Source organism: Emydura macquarii, unplaced genomic scaffold (genome assembly GCF_026122565.2).
Source record: "Emydura macquarii macquarii isolate MOO-44397 ecotype Brisbane River unplaced genomic scaffold, CSIRO-AGI_Emac_v2 contig_2636, whole genome shotgun sequence".
Taxonomy (NCBI): domain Eukaryota; kingdom Metazoa; phylum Chordata; order Testudines; family Chelidae; genus Emydura; species Emydura macquarii.
In genome coordinates, this window is record NW_027132773.1 from 37,175,043 (window position 1) to 37,184,192 (window position 9,150).

Below are 9,150 nucleotides of genomic sequence, written 5' to 3' on the forward strand. Positions count from 1 at the left end.
CTCTGTTTATGCTAGTGGAACTGAGAGCAGGTCTTAGTGAAGAAGACATGGGTTCAGATGACATGAGGCAAAGCTCTACTGGAGTAGTGAGTGTGACTTATTCCATCTCTAGATCAATATTTAAAATGCAGCAGGAAAGCAAGAGTGATATTCTAGATGCAGACATGCCAGTCCAGTGGATTTTAGTGCAAATATTATGAGCCCAAGCTTTCGTAATGAAAGAGCAGCTCTTATTGCTACATACTTATTTGTTCAATTAGTCTTTTGATAGAGAGTTGTAAAGACCAAAGCTAGATGATTGAATGTAAAGAAAGAGGGAAACATCTTTGGACCAGATTCTGATATCACACATAAAACCCCACTAGTGTAACCTCACATAGTGAGGGCAGAATTTGATCCTTGCTATACCCTCTTCCCATGACTCTGTTTTTGGAGCTGAGGGAATATTGCCATCTAGTGCCAGACAGAAATCCAACAGAGAGAAAATAGCCACACAGTACATTTAGACAAATGTTACAGATCACATTAAAAATGCACCAGAGATGACACTGTGCTTAGAGTCCTTTGCATACAGACCTTTGTAATGGAATCTGAGACAGAAGGTATTGTAAAAGAGACCAGTGTGGTTGTTCAGGTGTTCTTCAGACATGGAGCCCTTGAGCTTTTAAAACATAAACACATAAAATGTCAGTAAATTGCATTCAGAATTATGTGACTGTGACCTTTCTATGTCTTGTCTGACACAAAGCCTACCATTTACTGATCATATATCTATATTGGCCATTGCTGGGTTTGTAATAGTTCTCATGAGTCTGTTTATTGGTAGATAAAATATACATCACTCTGTTTTCCTGAAAGCTATGAATTTAACTTTGCCACCCTTACTCATGTTGATGAGCATTTATTCAAATGAGGCGACCCATTGACTACATTCAACAAATAATTTTGTGTATATATATATATATATATATATATATTTTACAGATATTCTGCACTGCATTTACTATTCATGAGACCTGCTAGAGTAACACTAGAGTTTGATGACATCTATACAAAGAAAGAAAAAACATGGGCAGCAGCAATATAAACTTCCCCACACTGTCCCAGCAATCAGATCTGACCTAGAGAAATTCCTTTTAAGGGAGAAATGGTAGTTCAGTGCCTCTGCTCATTCAATGTTTGCCTCTCAGATGAGCTAATTGTGTTTTTTTTAATTATTATGGGCCTTTGTCTGAGATACTTGACTGACACCATCAACTCATGTAAATAGGCTATCAAATATGTGCCAGATTGTAATGATTTTCTGTCATTATGAATCTGGACCAGATTCAAAGCAGTAGAACCTAGAGGTAAATACATTTGTTGCTTTTGAAACAATTAGAATTGAAATCAATTTAGTAGTCAAAATTTACAGTTACAAACAATATTCAGATCTAGCTAATAATGTATGGTTTGTACATGTATGTGTGTATGCTGCTTTAAATTCACTTAAGTGCATCACCAATATCTTTGGGCTGTGTGGTATGTTACTGTTTGGAGGTTGTGATTTGACTCCTCTTTCTGCTCATAATAATGTAAAAATAAGATTTAAATCACAGACACGGCCAGCTTGTGTTGTGGGAAAGAATGAAAACAAATTAACTCAAATTAAGCAAGAAGCTGAGAAAGTCACATACATGTATACAAAAACGTGTTATTGACATAGTCAAAGGTAAGTCCTGTTCTGGAATTTCTCCCACCTTGAGAAGGACTTCGAATATGATGCAAAACACATATCATAAACCACCTGAGAAATAAAGAAATGTCTAGATAATTGGGTACTCCATAATAATAGTAATATCACTTCTGCCCATCTCTTCTGAAGGTTCTGGTGGATGTTTTTCAGGATTTTTTTGCAAAGCACCATGAACTGCAGGTGAATGATCCTTAGTGTGTCCCAAAATACCTTACAATATGTGAAAGACAGGCAGGGGAGTAATTATTAATATATTATAAAAGCCCTCTCTTTCCTCATGTACTCCTCAATGGCTAAGATGCTTGAACTAACAACTTCCCTAAATGTAAATGTCAGGGAGCTGATTGCCAATGCTAGAATTTGCTCCATCTCCATGATCTGACAGAGCCTGAGCTTGTTGACTTTTGGGAAATATTGCTAGGTCCATCTATTTGCTCAGGCTTTTTGCCCAAGGTAAGGGCTGAACTAGATAGTTTGGGGGAAATTCTGAGAGGGTGGAAGAGGATTTCTGACATTGATTCAATTTGTTATGTAACTGGTGAATTTAAATGTTTGTATATTTGCTTAGGGCCTGGTCTAGCACTCAGTGAAGATTCTCATTGACTTCACTAGGCTTTGGATCAGGCTCTTAGAGAAATATGGGGGCAGATGCTCAGCAGATAGACCTTGTCATAGCTCCACTGCAGTTTACACTGCCCCAGGATACACACGTTTTTATAAAGCTAAGAAATGAATTTAATGCATAAATAAATGTCCCACCTCTGGTGAAAATGGAGCACTTGTTAAATGTAATGCTGCATCTCTTCTCAAATCAAAAGATGTAAAGAGACTCCAGAATGTTCAGCCAATTGGATTGCTCTATTGGCTGAACTGTTTTCAATGAAGGCAAAAAAGATGTTCTATTCATATCCAAGGTACTTACCACTATAGCATCTAAGGAACACCCACTTCAATTGTTGCTAATGCAGGGCAATATTTTTTAAAATAATTTTTTTAAAAAGGTAGCTCTATCAGTAGCTACAAAACCACTAAAACGTTTCAGGCACATGTCTAAAGGATCTGAAGGTAATGCTAATGAGAGTGGAGGGACAGGCCACAAATTGGCACTGTTGAACATCCGTGTCTCACCTTTGATTGTTAACCTTGCAAACTCTGCTATTGCCCTCCTTTGTGAGGAAATACAGGAGTCTCTGGATTTCAATATAATTCTCAAAATCTAACTTTCCATTTAAATGGGACTATATGCTCTGTGACGTATATGAGGGTTAGTCATCATCCCTCAACTAAATAGCTTGATATAAATTACATTCCATTCGTAAAACAAATGAAAAAGAATGTATTCAGGTGGCAGAAAGTAACTCTGTCCTCCCAGATTAGCAGGATTGTTGCTGGTAAAACAAATTTGTTGCCAAATATTTGTTTTCAAAACTCTTCTTTTAGGGATGGGTGAACTACATGAAGGTTTTGCCATCCTCTAGAATATACATTGTTGGCTTTCTAAAATAGTTAGGGGAAGACATGTTTACACACTCACGCATGCACGCACACACACACACGCACGCACCTGCCCAAAATCAAGCTATGCTCAAACAAGTAGGGCCCTATATTTAGTACATCTAGATTGTATTTATTTATTTATTATTCTCTGATTTCTGCAGAGTTCCTCCTATGTGGAACATAAGGCCAACAAATTTGACTTGAATGAACTTTCAAACCCATGAGATGTTTGTCATTTCTAAGCTAAGTAAAATAAGTTAGCTCTCCCCAATGTCTATAGACATGTAGCTATTCCTGATAAAGCAGTGGGAAGAGTCCATTTTTTGTCTCCTTCTGTGGAACATGTACCAAATGTGTTCCTTTGAAAGTCGATGTGGTTTCTGAGCAGAATATTTTACCACAAACATGATCTTTATTCTCCAATAACTTCAGAGAAAGGCACGTGAACAATATTAACCACTATGTGCAGCTTGTATTAATCTAACCAAGGCTTGTGAGCATGTTACTGGAGAGGTGTTGTGTCATCCCTTCAGGAAGTGCTGCCTGGATAGGCTTGTTACTATTATCCATTCATTCCATCAGGATATGTCTGAAATATTCACTTATAGTGTGTCCTTTCTGATTTATCAGATCAGGACAGATGTCAAGCAAGGATGTGTGCTTGCACTTTACTTGCTTCTCTGCTGCAGTTAATGCTGAATCCACCAAAAAGCTTCATGCAGAAGACTACATCCATGTGAGATAAGGTAAACTTTCCAGTGTATCATGCCTGAAGGAAGAACTAAAGTTCCCAAATAGCTCATCCTATTTAGGATGCTGTTCTTGTTGCTCAGCCTGAGCAGGAACTCTGCACATTGGTAACTCATTTTAATATAGCAGCAATCAACTTTCTTGCTCTGACAAGTTCCATCTGCCCACCCCTTCACTGAACATGAAATTTGCATCAGTGATGCCACTTGGGAAGTGTTGTATCTGACAGTGCTTTTTTGTAGGATGTTGAAATCACCATCCAGATTAACAAAGCATGCACTGTCTTTGGCAGGTCCAACAAATGTGTTTTTAGAGAAAGATCTTGGATTTCATGAGGACACTAGCTTTAAAGAATATCAGGCAGTCATGCAAGCCATGCTGCCTTGTGGTTGTAAATCTTGATTCTGTAAGTGTCAAAGCAGAATGCCGTTCTTTAGAAAATTTTCCACATTAGAACTGTGGAGACGATCTTTCTAATATTAAAGATTTTGATCATTCAAAGTTACCATGTACTGCTGCTATCTTTAATTAAATTAAACTGCTCTGGTACATATTTCCAGAAATTCAGGGTGCATTTGAACAATATTTCTTATAGTCAACTGTGGAAGGTTCATATTGGCATAGTGGATAAGCTTCTCTGTTTTAAAGACAGACTCAAACAGTTACTTAAAGATGCAAACACTGTAGTTAACACCTACAAAGTCCTGGCAGCTGGCCCACATTAGTATCCTCTTCTATATTTGCACAGTGTCAAGCATACTATCAGTAATGAATAAATAATAATCCTAGAGACCTGTAGGCAGCCGGGGAATAGCTATGGATGAGGAGTTCATACTGGGAAATCTGAAAATGAAAAATTCTCATTATAATTCTGGAAAAGCTTTTCTCCTCCTTTTCCTTTTCATTCATTGTTCTGTTTTCTTCAGTAACAAGGGGTGATGGTGATGATAAAGGTACCCCAAAAACAAATTTCTTTTGGAAGATATGTCCCTGAAGCAGGGAATTTAAGCTAACCTCTACACCAGTAGTGTCATATATACATAATTCATGAGATCATTGAAAGGAGTAGTCAATAATAACTCAAACTTTTGATTCCAAGATGGAAAGCAAATATTTTATACTGGGGCAGAGAATCATTGGAAAACAAAATTTCACTTCACCATCTTAGTTTAGAGAATATGAAGATGAAAGCAGCTTTCTCTACTTACGATGAAAGTTCTCAAAACACAACATAGGTGCTGGTTCCAAATCTTTGACTTGATTAACAAAATTCATGGGGGAATTCAGTCACCAGTTCTATAGGAGTATCATTAAAGGTTAACTTACTCATGAAACACCCACCCCATTTCAATTTTTTTTCTTTTTCTAATGCTTATCTCATTCAGACTCCTGACAAACATTTGGGAAAAGAGCTTTCTTTGAGAAAAAATCAATGCTGCCTCCTCTTCTATTGAGGGGTGAAAAACCACCCCGCTCTTAGCAGATACAGAAGTAAGGGTGACAATACTGCGACCATCCTACAATAGACTTGTGGCCCCCCACAACCCACTTTTGCATCGGGACCCGCCTCCTTGGTTACAATACCATGAAATTTCAGATTTAAATATCTGAAACTGAAATTTCAGATTTTAAAAATCCTATGACCATGAAATTGACCAAAATGGACCATGAATTTGGTAGGACCCTAACTGTGTAACTTCTGGGATGAAGGTTTAAGATTCCAGTTAGCCCCTCCTTGTGTTTACAACATCCCCATTTTACTTTGTCTTGACATTTTTATCTAATTGATTCCAGGATTGACCAATCCTGGAGTTAATTAAATTTCAACATGTTATTGCCATAACCTTCACAACTGGTTAAAATTGCACAAGCAATCATGCCCCAGCTTGAAAAAGATGATTGGAGGAGACCTGTGTATGCCATCCATGTGTCATCCCAGAGAAAGGTGAGCCAGTGTCTAAAAGCTAATGTACATCTGATCATGATTGATTCATCCATACCATATCATGCCTGCAACATGAATGGCCAAGCATCAGCAAGATGTAAGTTTTGCTTTCTTTTCTACCCTGTCTCTTCCCTTTGTGTGTGTATTTTCAAGTTATATGATTTTGTGTTTAATACATGTTTTAAAGGATTTCTGTGGCTAATATGGTAAAAGCAGGCCTCGGTCCTTTTAATTTAAACGCATGATCTACAATTAACTCTTTAAGGTAATACTGAACAGCTCTATTTACATCTTCACACTTTGAGCACGATATTCTATCATCTCAACAGGTGGTGATTTTGGTACTTTTCAGTTTGTTCTTTTCTTCTGTGATCCTGAAGATCTGCTTCTTGCCAGCACGTCGTATTTTAAGCTTTTGAAAAATGTGTCTTGAGTTTAATTTGATTACATTGAGTATCCCTTTGCATCTTTTTATTTACATTCAACGAAAACAGCAAGGGGAGAAAATCATTTTTGTTTGTGTCCTTTGCTGACCCTTTTTTCATATGTAAAGGCAGACTATAGTAAAAAAAAAAATCTATTTCCACCTGTTCTTTTACCTTTAGAATGATAAATCTCTGGGTGGCTGCAGACCAGTGGTTGCCATCTGAGAGCCCAGCTCTGAAGGCAGCACAGAAGTAAGAGTGGCAATATCATACCATGCCACTTTCATTTCTGTGCTACTGCTGGCAGGGGCACTGCTTTCAGAGCTGGGCTCCCAGCTAGTAGCTGCGGAGCTTCCTGCAGCTGAGGGAGATTCCTGGAGGTGGGTCCAACCCAGCAACAGGAACAATCTGGGCAGGGGAAGAGGAAGTCCTGTCCCTGGCCGGGACAAGCAGCTGGAGACTGGTGCATGGTAGGAGCCCCCAGCCGGGGTGCTCCCAGCCCTGCCCCTCTGGGCCCAGAGCTCAGGAGTTAAAGGGGCCTTGGGCTGGCTTTATGTGTGTGAGTTGGGTGACCACGGTGACCTCCTGAGGACAGCATCCTGAGCAGTCACCCACATTGCCCACTTGGAAGGCCAGCCCTTTCCCTCCCGCCCTAAACGTGATGACCCTTCCCATATCTTGCCATCCTCACTTCTGCGCTGCTACTGGAGGTGGCGCAGCCTTCAGAGCTGAGCACTCTGCCAGCAGCCTCAGCTGCTGCCCAGCTCTGAAGGCAGAGTAGAAGTAAGAGTGGCAATACTGCAACCCCCATACAATAGCCAGATTTCATGGGGGAGGCCAGATTTCACAGTCCCTGATGCTTTTTTCATGGTTGAGAATTTGGTAGGGCCCTAAACATAGTGTAATGAACCAGCAGGACATAGTACCTCATCAATCCCCTGTTCAAAATTCACTCTGTAAAGGGCTCCATAATCTTCAGAGTACAGGAAAGGGAAGTACTTGAGGTCAGATGGAATCAGATTCAGGAGAGAATCCAAAGCAAATGTTGCTTTGTTCTGAATTGGAGCAAAAATTGAAAATTTCTTAATTGCCTGTGAAGGGAAATTCTGGGGGAAAATAATTTGGGAGCAATTAAAATGTTTTTGTTTGATAAAATTGAAATGTTTCATTTTAATTCTGACTTTATTATTATAATAATACAAAGTTTTTAAATTTCAGAATGAAAAGTTGTTTCAGAATGAAAAATTGTAAACGTTCAGTTCTGAAAAAATTGAAATGGTAGTCAGAACTTTTTCCCTAATTTTGTTCTGAAATGAAACTCCAGTAAAATCAACCCAACTTCGCAAAGCAGTCTGGTTCTGATGGAGCCACGTATTCTGGCATAATATGGTTTTGTCAAACTTTCTCTGACCATTTCCAGGCTAAAGGCTTGGTGAGAGCAGGAGCAACAGGCCAGAGAAGCAACCTGTAACTAGCTGTGGAGGATAGGCCAGACCAAAGGCTGCATGAAGCTGAGATGGGAACCTTTATACCCCCGAACTGGACTTCCCCAGGAGCTGGGTTAGGAACTAGTGTTTTAGTCATTTCCTATAACTGCTAAAAGCAATTGTGTCTAGGGGATTTGCATCCTCTGCTTTGCCAGACATACTAAAGCATTTTCTGTTACTTAAAATGTATGTATATGGGACCCCAGACTGAGCTAAAGGCTAGTGCTTGGAGCACCTAGCCTCCAAAGTCATGATACACAGTATGCTACCAGACACCTAGAGGGGACTGTGTACCTCAACACCCACAGTGATACTCTGCAGTGGGGTTGGTTACATATGCCACCCACCCACATCAACGTGTGAGGGGAATTGATGGGGCTGGTGGTGAAAGGGGGACAATTCCAGGAGCAAGGGAGGGAGGCACTTGCCAAAGGACAATAGGTAGCTCCTCCCACGGAAATCTCTGGCACCCATTGGCCAGCTGGGGGAGAGGAATGCTGATTGTTCAGCATTCCCCAGCTCCAAGGATTTAGCCCAGGACAGGGGCCATATGGACCCTTTCGGCTCTGTTTCAGCAGCCCACCCTACCCACCCAAACTAGGAATGGGAACCCGCGCTGAGAGATTCTGTGGGTCCAGCTGATTGCCTGTTTAGGGGGTCAGGATGGAATTTTTTCTCCCATAGGCCAATTGGCAGAGGACCAGGGGGCTTTTTGCTTTCCTTGCAGCACCTGCAAGCCACAGTGGGTTAAGTAGGAATGTGCATGGTACCTAATTAAGGTACTGGAGTGCTGTTGTCTCCTCGTCACAACTCATGGCTAGTTTCCAGTGCAGTTAAGAGAATACAATGAACGGTTCCCAGAGGTAAAAAACTGGGATTTTGGTGATGGGCCTTGAGCTCATATGAGAGGGTGAGACCTTGTGGCCTTTGCGGGCCAAAGTCAGACCTTGTGATCCTCCCGGGCTGAGGTTCCCACTCTGCTGTACCATCTGGCCCCTTCGCCAGGGGAAGGGTGTTAGGACTCTGAGACCCGAGTCCTGGGACACAGGTTGAGGAGAGCCTATCCCGCATTGTGGGTTAGATGGCAAGGAGCCCTGTAATCCCTGCACTGGAACCAACTAAATGCCTGGTATAGGAGAGTATGGGTGATGGGTAGTAGTACCCCTCCCTTGTGTTAAAAATTTAATGAAAGTTGTAGCCTGCCGCTTAATTCCATGCATGTGTCTGTCCTCATTTTGCCACTGGGTCCACATCATTAGGGTTCAACTGATCTGCTGGTGATGGCTTAACATTCTTATTGGTCCACTGATG